This window comes from Rhagoletis pomonella, unplaced genomic scaffold, assembly GCF_013731165.1.
Source record: "Rhagoletis pomonella isolate Grant_MI unplaced genomic scaffold, Rhpom_1.0 Rhpom_scaffold_00016, whole genome shotgun sequence".
NCBI lineage: Eukaryota > Metazoa > Arthropoda > Insecta > Diptera > Tephritidae > Rhagoletis > Rhagoletis pomonella.
In genome coordinates, this window is record NW_023458570.1 from 5,184,538 (window position 1) to 5,196,557 (window position 12,020).

Sequence of the window (12,020 nt, forward strand, 5' to 3'; positions counted from 1 at the left end):
ATAAAGTCTAATTATGGACCGTCACAACCAATTCATTTTTAATCAGAAGCAATTTGTTGTTGATTTAATTTTGAATTAAAATCTGGTAACGGACGCGACAGATTTTCCCCCCGTACAATATTTTTACTAGTAACACATACTAAATTTAATTTTTTATTTAATTTTTTTAGTTCTTCTCTCCACAGTTTCCCGTTTTCAAAACCTCTTTTCGCCATCTGAATACGAAATATAAAGTTATAAAGCCGTTTAAATTCATTTACTTGCATTTTCGGTTTACCTTTTTTGGGAAATGCCCACATGCGTTCGCCGTACACTTAAGTTTAAGGGAATGCAATCGAAAAGTTGCTAATACGCCATGCACTGTATACAAATTCCTAGCTCTACAATTTCCGTTGGCATGCCAGCATTCGTACATATCTGATGCCTTCAAAGAGCAAAATATGCATGTGCATTAGATGCCTTATTTTCTTTTTGCTAAAGTATTTCAGATCCTCCCTCCGGCAGCAGAATATAAAAATAGGACGTTAAAGACTTAACAAAATGGAAAAAAATTTCATTATTGCAAAAACTGAATGAGCTACTCCGAAAACCGCGATTTATAAGACTGTTTTGCTATAACTTTAGATCCTTATATGAAAACACATTTACCTTACACAAGAAAAAAAAAATATATATCCAATATTATGAAAAAGAAGCCGCTAAAGCGAATGGCGTACTCAGTTTTTTAATACAACTAACCAAAAAGTTACTCACACGGCCTAAAGTGACAATTTGTTACTATTTTTTACGAATTTTCAAATTTATTCGTTAGGATTTTACAGATAGTAGTAATTTTTCCAAAACTAAAATACTTAAAATTGTAGCTAATTTAATGTAGTCATAAAAAAAGTTGACAGATTTCAAATAAAATTATATTTGAACTAATAAATTAGATTTACGTAAAGCCATGTCTGACATACGTACTTTAAATTTTATTGAAATTTTTAACAATGTCGTTTTTGGATGCTAGGTAGGGAAAAACTTTCTGATGCGCCTCTACGAGTTGAAAAACCATCTGTTTCTCGGTTTCGGAAGTGGTTACTTTTTCATTTAACTTTGTTGCCATACTTATTGCCCTTTCGGCCGTATCGTTCACAACAATAATTTTTTTACTATTGCTTCAGCGCGTAAATAATTTTGGTTGTTTATCCAGCGACTGGGGTCAATTTCCAAAAAATTTTTGTAATTTGATGCGTCCACAAATAATGCCTCAAAAAATGTCTTTGTATTTTCTGTAATAAAAGCATCCATACTTAACTCCACAACATTCATCGGGTCTACAACAATGTCGAAGAGTAGGGGAAATGTTGATTTAAATTTTGATTCTCTAAGTTCTCTTCGTTTACCATTGTTGTCAAATTTGTTTTTTTTAATGTTAAGGTATTCAGTGTAGAACTTGGCAACGTCATGCTTCACTGCTGTCTTTAACTTAGTGACGACGCCTAAACACGACCAAATGTTTACCAATTCACCGACGACGCGAAAAATACTTTCATTCACTGTAATATTACATTTACATTGAGCCCAAATGCGTCATTTGGGCGAGAAACCTCAAATGCGAGGCCAAATCACGCATTTCTCCATACAAATTCACATTTCCAGAATGACGTATTTCGACGCATTTACACAAAATCACGAAACAAATGCGTTCCAATTGCCGTACTATTTTATTGAACGCACTCAGAAACAAAAGTTCCACAAAAGCTTTGGTTTGTCTTTGACATTTGGAATTTTTCAAACACAAAACAAACACAACGAAATAAATAAATCTTTGAAATTTGTGTGTAAAAATTGTTAATTTATACAAGAGCTTTACACATTTTTAGTTTAATCAAAGAATAATTGCCTTTTTGTGTCCAAAAAGCGTTAACAATATAATAAATGTAGTGTTTGTTTACATACATTTTGTTTTTGTCTTCCCTTTTCATTTGATGAGAAGTCAAAGCAAATGCGGATCAAGCAGTGTAAACACCTTCAAATGACTGATTTCAAATCACGCATTTTGGTCCAATGTAAATGTAATATAAAATTGTCTTCTAAACGAAGGTTAATTAGCCGACGCAGAACGTGCTCCCGAGTAGGCAACGTTGATTTCGAGAAATTGCGCAGTGTTTTCTCTGTAGTTAAAATTAAGTGCACTTTTCTTTATATGTATTCAATTAATGAAACTTACCAATTAGGAAGTAACTACTAGTCTTTGTCGTTTTCTCCATTATCGCTTGCATCAATATAGTCTATTTTTTTGATTATGTAAGATAATAATGTTATTATCAGTCGTAAATATAGATTACAGTATTCTACAGTACGACAGTTTTATCCACTCCTGTTTTGGCTTTTAAATTTTTGACGATGTTTGTCAAGTTTGAAAGTGGTTTTCAAGATGGCTTCACTTAAGCCTAATTTACCAGTTCAAATATAATTCGATCGAAAATCTGCTCACTTTTTTAAAAACTAAATTAAATTAGCTACAATTTTAAATATTTTAGTTTTGGAAAAATTACTACTATCTGGAAAATCCTAACGAATAAATTCGAAAATTCGTGAAAAATAGTACCAAATTGTCACTTTCGGCCGTGTGGGTAACTTTTTGGTTAGTTGTATTAAAAAACTGAGTACGCCATTCGCTTTAGCGGCTTCTTCTTCATGAGATTGGATATTTTTTTTCTTTCTTGTGTAAGATAAATGTCTTTTCATATTAGGATCTAAAGTTATAGCAAAACAGTCTTATAAATCGCGGTTTTCGGAGTAGCTCATTCAGTTTTTGCAATAATGAAATTTTTTTCCATTTTGTTAGGTCTTTAGCGTCCTATTTTCATATTCTGCTGCCGGAGGGAGGATCTGAAATACTTTAGCAAAATAAGTCATCTAATGTGCATGGATGTATGTGGTGCGCGCGCTTGCATATGTATTAACTCGACTTGGCTGCAATGTGCTGTTTGTGTAACTAACACATTCACGCGTTGCCTGCCAACAACCAATCGCCCGTCATCGCGTTTTGCACATCGCAACTTCGCAAGCAAACTGCATACATAAAGAAATGTGTGTGCCCACCAGCGTTGCCAGGTTGCCGTTTTTAACGTCATTTGGACGTTTTTTGTATCCTGTTGACGTTCGAATGTTTTTTGTGTAAAAACTGACGTTTCTTAACTTCCCAGTAATTGTTCTCTGTTACTAAATCTTGTCAGTAGAACTGATTTGAAATTATTTTCTTAATAAATCTTTACAAGCTTTATTTTTTGCAGCAGCTGCTTAAAAAAATATTTATTCTTTGGACACAGATGACTTAACACTTATTGCTGAAATATTGCTATGTTCCTTCTTAGCAGAACGTAATTTAGCATTTTCGACAACCGACCATTTAACCAAATGTCTACAAGAAAAAAAATATTAACAAGTAAGAAAGTCTAAGTTCGGGTGGAGCCGAACATTAAATACCCGGCGCAAGTATCATATATGTTTTTTCACCTTTCCGAAAGCTACCGCTAGATGGTAAGCCGGGGTGTATCAATTTTGAGTAAATTAGCGTCCCTAAATTTAGAAATATTGCAGTTTCAAGCATTTCAATAATTTTCAACGTTTTGCTTTTATGTAGCAAGCACAATAAAAATACCGAGTTTGGTACAAATTGGTAGAACGGTTACCGATATACATATATGTGATCATAAGTGGGCGATGTCACGCCCATTTTCCAAAATTTTACCATAAACGTATTTCTTGGTAAAGAATTGTTGCAAGCATCTATCTTGAATAAATTTGCTTTAATATTTACTAATTTATCGAAGATTTTGTATTTCTCTAAATTACCGTTATATGGGATGTGGGCGTGGTTATTGTCCGATTTTTTAAGTTTTTATATTAACGATCTCAAACCAGTTTAGAATGAATTTTAAATACCTTACGTACATATGTATGTACCTTTGTATACAATAAAAGTTTAATAAGAACAATTCGTTGTGCATACATTTGAAAAAGACGTTTTTGGGTAGGAAATGACGTTTTTTTTCAGACCAAGAGGGACGTTTTCTCATGCCGAAGACCTGGGGACACTGGTGCCCACATGCAAATATTGGTTCCGTACGTCATGCGGACTGCGCCCCTCGTGCGGATGGGCAGGAATGGAGGGTAAAAACCGTTGGGATTATTATACTGTACATATCTACATACATACTTACCTATAAAGTTTTCCACAGACACTTGCCGAGAATGATTTCATGTGTACGTACCACAACAATGGCTTGGCTGCCAACAGATGTTGCATGCAGCACATCACATTTTACAATGTTGCTACAAGTGCCGTGCAGCAATTTAATGTTGTTCTCGTTTGTGCCGCCGTACTTGTTGTTACTGTTTGGTTTTACTTTACTGCAGTCGTTGTTATTGCTCTTGTTGCATTAGTTTCCGCCGCTGGGCGTGGATGGTTATGACTTCTATTTGCAGGATGCTGCCTGCGCCAGCCTCAAAAGTGCCACAAAGCAACAACAAATACAGAAAGTAAGTGTGAACTCGACCGAAATTGCACCGTAAATGCCTAGAAATTTTGAAAATTCGTATAGTGCAGTCGGCGAGCGCTGATTGTATCATACATATTTAGCTTTTATGAATTCTCAAATATTTACGAATTTGTTGCATAAATTCCCTTAGTGCTACTCATGAAATGTACTCTTCTGTTTGCGAACATACATATAAACAAATCAATCAATTCATTGCTTTTTCTAGAAATATGCAGGTAACAACATGAAAATTTTGCATGCAAAACTTGTAGTGTATTAACAAGCTTCCTGACACTCATACAAATATACTTAAATATTACATACTATGTATGTATGTATGCATATGCACCCACGGCGGCTCTCAACATACTCAAGTTATAATAGATTACATAAAATATTCACTTCTCTCATGCTTCATTGCAGTTTCAAGTTCTTTGGCCGTATATATGTATGTACATATGTGTAAACTGTATGTCTATAGTAGTTCTGGTTCTCTAAAGCTGACTCCAGTGTTCAACAAGCGTCAGTTCAATGGCAATGGAAAACTGTGGTTTTTAAAACTTCTAGTTACAACTTTTCCAATTTCAGCTATACTAACGCTCTCACTGGCGCCAAACACATAGTTACACGCACACGCAGTGTTATCAACACCCATACCAGCTCACATGATTCAATAATACAAGGTTCGATAAACTGACAGTTGTCTCTCTCGCACCGCTCCCTTAGCAGTGTCACCGTGTTGCTTCTTTGCAAATTTACATGGAAACAGTGTAGCTTTGGTGTGAAATAAAAGTATAAGCTTTTGTGCAATATCTTTATTTGTATATGCATACGAAGAATATTTAACTGATGAAAACATAAGCATTGGATGTTTACATCAGTCTCATAGTAGTCTTATTTTAATTTTGAGTCATTTTGCAGTTTTTATACGGCTAAATAGCATATAAATTACGTAATTCACGTAGATATATCAATATTACGATCAACATTTCGTTTAAAATGCCAGATTTCCTGCAAATACATTAGAATTTACGAAAGGAATTTCACTACTAATTGCCTACTTTGCGTACTTTTCTACTACCATTTTCGAAACAAGGGATTGCATTCTTGCCCTTTCTCTGTCCTCCGTAAATGCAACCTTTTGTAAGGGAGTGTCAAACCGCAGCTGTCAATAATTATCTAACCTTGTATTATTGAATCATGACCAGCTCATAGTTTTAACCCTATAATTTCGCGAAGCCACAGTGATGAAGAATTAATAAAATTACCGATTTCCAAATGGTATGTTTTTCCGTTTGGCTTAATTTCGGTTTATATACTAACATTTATTTTTTTTAGTTATTAAGGTGGGTACATGCACCAGCAATGCCCACACTGGCTTCCATTAGGTTCAACAAAATTTGCATTTGATGGCTTTTTTTCTTCGAGCCAAAATTATAGAATATAACGTTTTATTACGCTAAATTGTCTTTAAAAAGAAATTAGCCTATATTTTTGCAGCAGCACCCTATTAAAATACTAGCGAAAATTTCAGCAAAATAACTTATCATTTCTCCTCCTTTTTTGTAATGACGTTTCTCATAAATACGTCATTCCTTTTTGTAAGTTCGTTTAGGATAGAAGAAAAGGGGCAATAATTCTTGGAAATCAGAGCGGTATAATGATTGAATCAGTGGAGTGTGCATTCACATTTTACTCGTTTCAAAAATGTGATTGTTTGATTTTAAAAATTTAACAACCACTCTTGAGATTGGTTACAAATTGTAAACACAAAATATGTACGTAAGACCATAGCGTGAGTGGTGATCGTCGCCGATTGACCATGTTTTCCGCGCAACCTGAGGAAACATCCCGCTGACAATTTATAGACGTCACGCTCAGGTTTAGCTCCCGGACAAGGTCTTCCGTAATAATTGATGACGTAGCGCACGGGTATATAAGAGCTCGTACTAAATGTAGCCGCCCTCCTGCCTCAATTTCCACAACAGCGGTTGGAGCGACTGATGTTAGACATTGAATTCAGTAGGCTACGTTGCGACCCTCCTGTACCAGCGTAGCTCGAAAACCGCTCCTAGTTGGGGGTTGGAATGATCTAGATCTCCCCATGCCCTCTCTTTTCCCGTATTGATGGCGGCGGCGAGCATTACGGTTGTTGGAAAGCTCCGATTTCCAATCCACCTCGCTCGCTTGGCATCTCAGAGGGGAAAGCATTTGTCTCCCCTCCGACCAAGTCTTCTGGGCGGAAAGCCTCGGTTTCCGCCCCAGCTTGTGGCGTGTCGGAGTCGCCCTCGTCGTTGATTGGACGCCTTGGTGGTCTACGATTCTGGCGTGGTTTGTCAGCTGGGTGGTCAATATGTAGCAACGTATGGCTTCGCAGCAACGCACAGTGTAACTTTTGTCATTTTTAGGATGCCAAAATTAATAACAGCCAAACCAATGGACCAATTCATTTGAAATTTTGCAGTGTGGTTACAGATACCTAAATCTGATTTGAAAATGAAAATGGGCCTGTTCCGCCCACTTTTTCCCCTTGCCCTCATATAAGGTGAAATTTCACATAATCATATTTTCTAGTTAAAACGCATTTTCCAGTGCGAATATAAATAAAAATTGTTTAGATTTCTTAACTTTACAGTTAGAGGCTTTTGATTAATATTTAAAAAATTTTATTTTCAAAGTCAAACACAGCTCAGGTACATATATTTGTAAATCGAAATACATACAATAAATAAAAAGTGATATTTTAAAGTTAGTCGGAGTCAATATCGTCGACATTCTCTGGTTCCGATAGTAAGCTAATAACTTCACTCGTTAATGGTCGCCGCTTTGTCCTAGGGGTTTTCCGCAAACTATTTATGAACGGGTCTGACGATTCAGCAATCTGTGCAGCAAATCCAAGTTACTACAAATTCTTGACTTTTTTCTCGTGAAAAGTTCACGATAGTTTCGTGCATCTTTGTTTCTGGACTCTTGAGCTTCTTCCGAAAGTTGACCAATAGGAAGAATAGAAGACACGATTATACTCTTTCCATGAAACAGAATTTTATGTACGCTCACTGGCATATTGTACCAAGCATATTCCGATAAATATAGTTCCCTTGTCTCTGTCACATAATAGCCAAAAGCTTCAGCATTTATTTGAAACCCACATCCTATGCATGAAAGTATTGTATGAAACCTTTTCAAAAGATTGATGTTTATGCCGGTTATGTCTGATGTTATTTCAGGATCTCCAAAGAATCTTCTCGCAGTGTTGCCATCATTTGTGTTGCCGGTTTTTTGCTTTGGCATATCAATCAAAAGACCAACTTCTTTCCTGAATCTTTTTTGTATATGTTTTCTTCTTTTTCATATTTTCCTTATTTTCTTCGCCCCGCACACATCGTGGAAGATGGAGCAGGATTACTCCAAACTATAACCTTACGTCCGTCAACTATTGTATACATTTCAAGGAGTACTAGTGAAATGAAAAACATACTAGTGTCCGATTTGTTATCTTCCGAAAATTGCTGTTTGTAACAGCTATGCTCAGCTCCATCACATCCCCATTTAATAATTGCATTTAGTTCATTAACTTCAGGAATAGAAAGCAATACCTCTTCTTGTGCAAGACACAATCTTCGTAAGCTGTGATCAATTAGGGATTGCAATTCAATTTCAGCATAGGTTTCCGTTACGGTAATTTTTTCAGGATAGGATAAAACCTATGATTCTTTTAGACAGTTATATGAAGGATATATTTTCCTGTTAACTTCTGAAGTGTGCTGCCGGATCATTGAGTATTCATGTGTTGAAAGATTTGAGTCAACTATCCTCGCAATTGCTTGATCTGGTGTCAAACTTTTCTTATTTTCATCCGATAGTCGGGACTTTTTGTATGCAGTGCCTCTTGATGGTGATGCTGAGGACAACTCCTCAACTATTTTTGCAGAATTTCTTTTTCCTGATGATCGTAATTTCAATTCCGCTGCCATTAACAGTTGATCATTATCGACATTGTTCATTAGTTCCTTAGCTTTTCGCTTTCTTGTGCGTATAGATAACTCAGCGAAGGTTTTTGTTGGCCTCCCCGGCCTAGGAATATCACGAGAAGTGCATGGCTCAACATCAAGAATACAATCTTTGAAATCATGATTTTTTGATAACCATTGAGACTCTTGCTCAATAAATTTTTTTGTAGATCGGCCACAACGTTCCCATCTCATACGAATATCATGACTTAGCCTCATGATGTATGGTTTTAGTTTTAAATGATCCACATCTCTTCCAATTACACTCAAAATATGGTTTAGCATAGCTTTGTTCTTTTCTTCATTGTTGCTTTTTAGCCAAACTTCAAAGAGTGGATTTCGTGGTACAGCCATAATTAATTGATGATAGGTATAGGCAAATTTGGTACAGCGCAGTTGGTTATACTTCAATGCAATCCTTCTTTAGTATGATGCATTTTTAGCTATGTTCTTTATTTATATAGCCTTAGCGAAAGCACTCACTTGCTTAAAAGTACTACCTAGAATAGACGACCCTCAGGTAGACGTGCTCGATGGTTATAAGGGATAAGAGCACAACATAGATTTTAAAGGCTCGCTAACAATAGGAAAACCCATATGACAAACAATGAAGGCTATTTAGTACACAACTTTCCTTTTTCTGGGTTTTTACCATTTCAGGTATAACTGTCTTTTTTGCGGATGTAGTATCGTAGACTTGAATTGAAGACATTCCATTGTTAGGTCATTGTGCATTCATATATGAGTAAGGGCATGCTGACCTTGAGTTAGCGATATGCAAAAATGACATAGTGTCGGCAAACTTCTGCAATGGTTTTTTTTTTATCTGAAACTATATTAAATTCCCTTTGTATATGTATATAATCATCAAGGCGAAGTCGAGCGAAGTAAGTACGTTCTATTCTATTGAAAACGAAAAATTTTCTAAGCTTTCCAAATTTTTAGTGGCTGTCTAAACAAAAAAAAAAAAAAATTAAAAAAATACCTACGTGGCTGAAACTTACCAATGCTGTTATAAACTACCCAAGTATGTAAAATAAAATAGTTTCAAGTCAAACCAGTTATCCAAAAATCCACCACGTGGCCACAAGGTTAATCAAAATTTTTAGACTGTGAAACGATTTTTACACTTGTTGCAATCAGCAAAGTTACATAACGGTTATCATGAGGATTGTGGGTTGTTTGCTTTGCTTTGAATACATTTTCTTAACAGTTGGTTATTTATCTGTAGCATATAAAAAAATTTTGAAGATTGGAGCACATTGTTTTTTTGACTTTTGGCATCCTAAAAGTGAAAAAAGTTACACTGTGCAACGTCGGCATCTTCCTTTGTTGGTGCACTGGCCTGCCAAACAATTTGTACAGTAGCGATGTATTAATATGCACGTAATCGTTCTTCAGGTGCTTTGCATCGAAAATTTGTGCATAGTCGAAACGGATGCTTGGCGTCGCAGACCCTGCACGTAAGCGGATACCGAATGGCAATGTCTTTTTGTTACGTTTCCTTGATTTTCAAACGGCTTGGCTATAAAAGAGAAATGGTTATAATGAGCATTCCATATTATGCCTAGCGCTTTTGCACTGCTTGTATCCTCAAATTCTAAAAAATCTTCATGTAAAAGATGGGATTTTTGTATACCTTCTAGGATTTTGCTACAGTTTGAAGTCCAATTTCTCAAAGGGAACCCGGCTGACTGTAAAACTGTGGATATTTCATCCCTGACCTTTTCGCAGAGTCGATAGTGTGTCCTCCAGCTAGGACATCAACTACATACATACATTTACGCAAAATATTCGAAGCGAGTGGAAAGTTGCTTTCGGAGTCATCTGCTAATTGAAGTAATGTCCTTATAGCCAGGTAAGGCGCACACTTCACGCCGAAAGTCACAGTCTTTAGCTCATAAAGACTGATGGGATCGTTCGTTTGTTACGAATGACTTTACGTAAAACTATTTCATATTAATTCACATTCATTTCTCGATACTAGGTAATGCAAAATTGAATGCTCCACTTTTCCTAGAGCATCGCTCTGGGGAAACAAATGCATTTTCGAATGTGAAAAGGGTTGTTTTACTGATTATTTTTTCGATTACTATACACTACATTTTCCCACTGGGATGTTTTCAATCTCATAAATTGTTTATAACGACTTTTGCTAAAATTTCAATATCAAAAGTTCTCAAAATAATTCTATGGGACTTAGAAATAATATTTTCTACTCTTAAGTCCATTTATAAAGGCGTGGTATATTAAAACGTTTTTTTATTTTATTAACCGTCTTCCAAAAAAGGAGGAGGTTATCAGTTCGTCGGAGTATATATTTTTTCTTTTTTTTATGTATGTTACCGCATAGCTTTGTACCACGTCAACCGATTTCAATAATTCTTTTTGCATCGGAAAGGTAGTGTCTCAGAGGTGCTGCTAATCTGGTTAAGATCCAATCAGTGGATCATGAGATATATATATATATATATATATACATTTTTATGAGAAGTCGGTTTTTTTTTGCTTGTTTATTTTTCTTTTAATTCAGATTGGAAAGTTGGAAATTTTTGGGAGTGCTTGCTGATTTTTTTTTTAATAGTGCAATTGGATTTGTATGGTATTGTTAAAGATTTTGACCCACCGCCGAGTCCTTTTTGCCGCCCGCCGACGAACTGTGCTTTTCATCCGACGGCCACAAATTGTTCACCAGAGCGAGTCTGAAACGACGTCGTTACGAAGTCGTTTGGCAAATTGGGAACATGTACGTACATATCGTCGCCTGGGTAAAAGATTGTCGTAAGTTGATTTCAGCAGGTTGTGGGAAATCGCGGTCGAAGTTTGGAATGCAATTTCCCAAAAACGCGAAGATAGATATTCTCCAAATCTCTGAAAATGTTACTAAATAGTTCACAAAATTTGTAAATTATTTAATTTTTAATGTTTAATGTTAATTAGTTTTGAGTTTATGAAGTATTTTCCTTAGTCAAATTTTGTCGTAAGCGTCATTTGTCCACAATTTGGCAGCCACTTTGTATGAAATACGACAAAATGTGATCAAAATTTCTAACAAATTAACGACGCGTTTACAATATCTCGGAAACTAAAAGAGATATCCAAAAACGGAGAACGCCATTTGAAAGGTATTGATTAGCTCATTATGGCTGCATCACCAACTAAATTTTTACTAAATTATCGAAAAAATTATAGTCAATATCTCGGAAACTAAAGGAGACATCTAGAAACTGATAACACCAATCAAAAGACCTTATTTCAAAATATATAACTGCATCTAAAACTAAAAATCGTCAAAATTGCGCTTACGACAATCTTTTACCCAGGCGACGATATATACATCTAAGGAGGGTTCAATGCGAAAATATGGTATGGATCATGACAGTGTATGTATAAGTATTATCGCAAAAAAAAAATCCAAGCGTGTGACAAGCATGCTTTCAAGTGAGTGACTTTAATGGTTACGTTTTAAGTTTTATTTTTT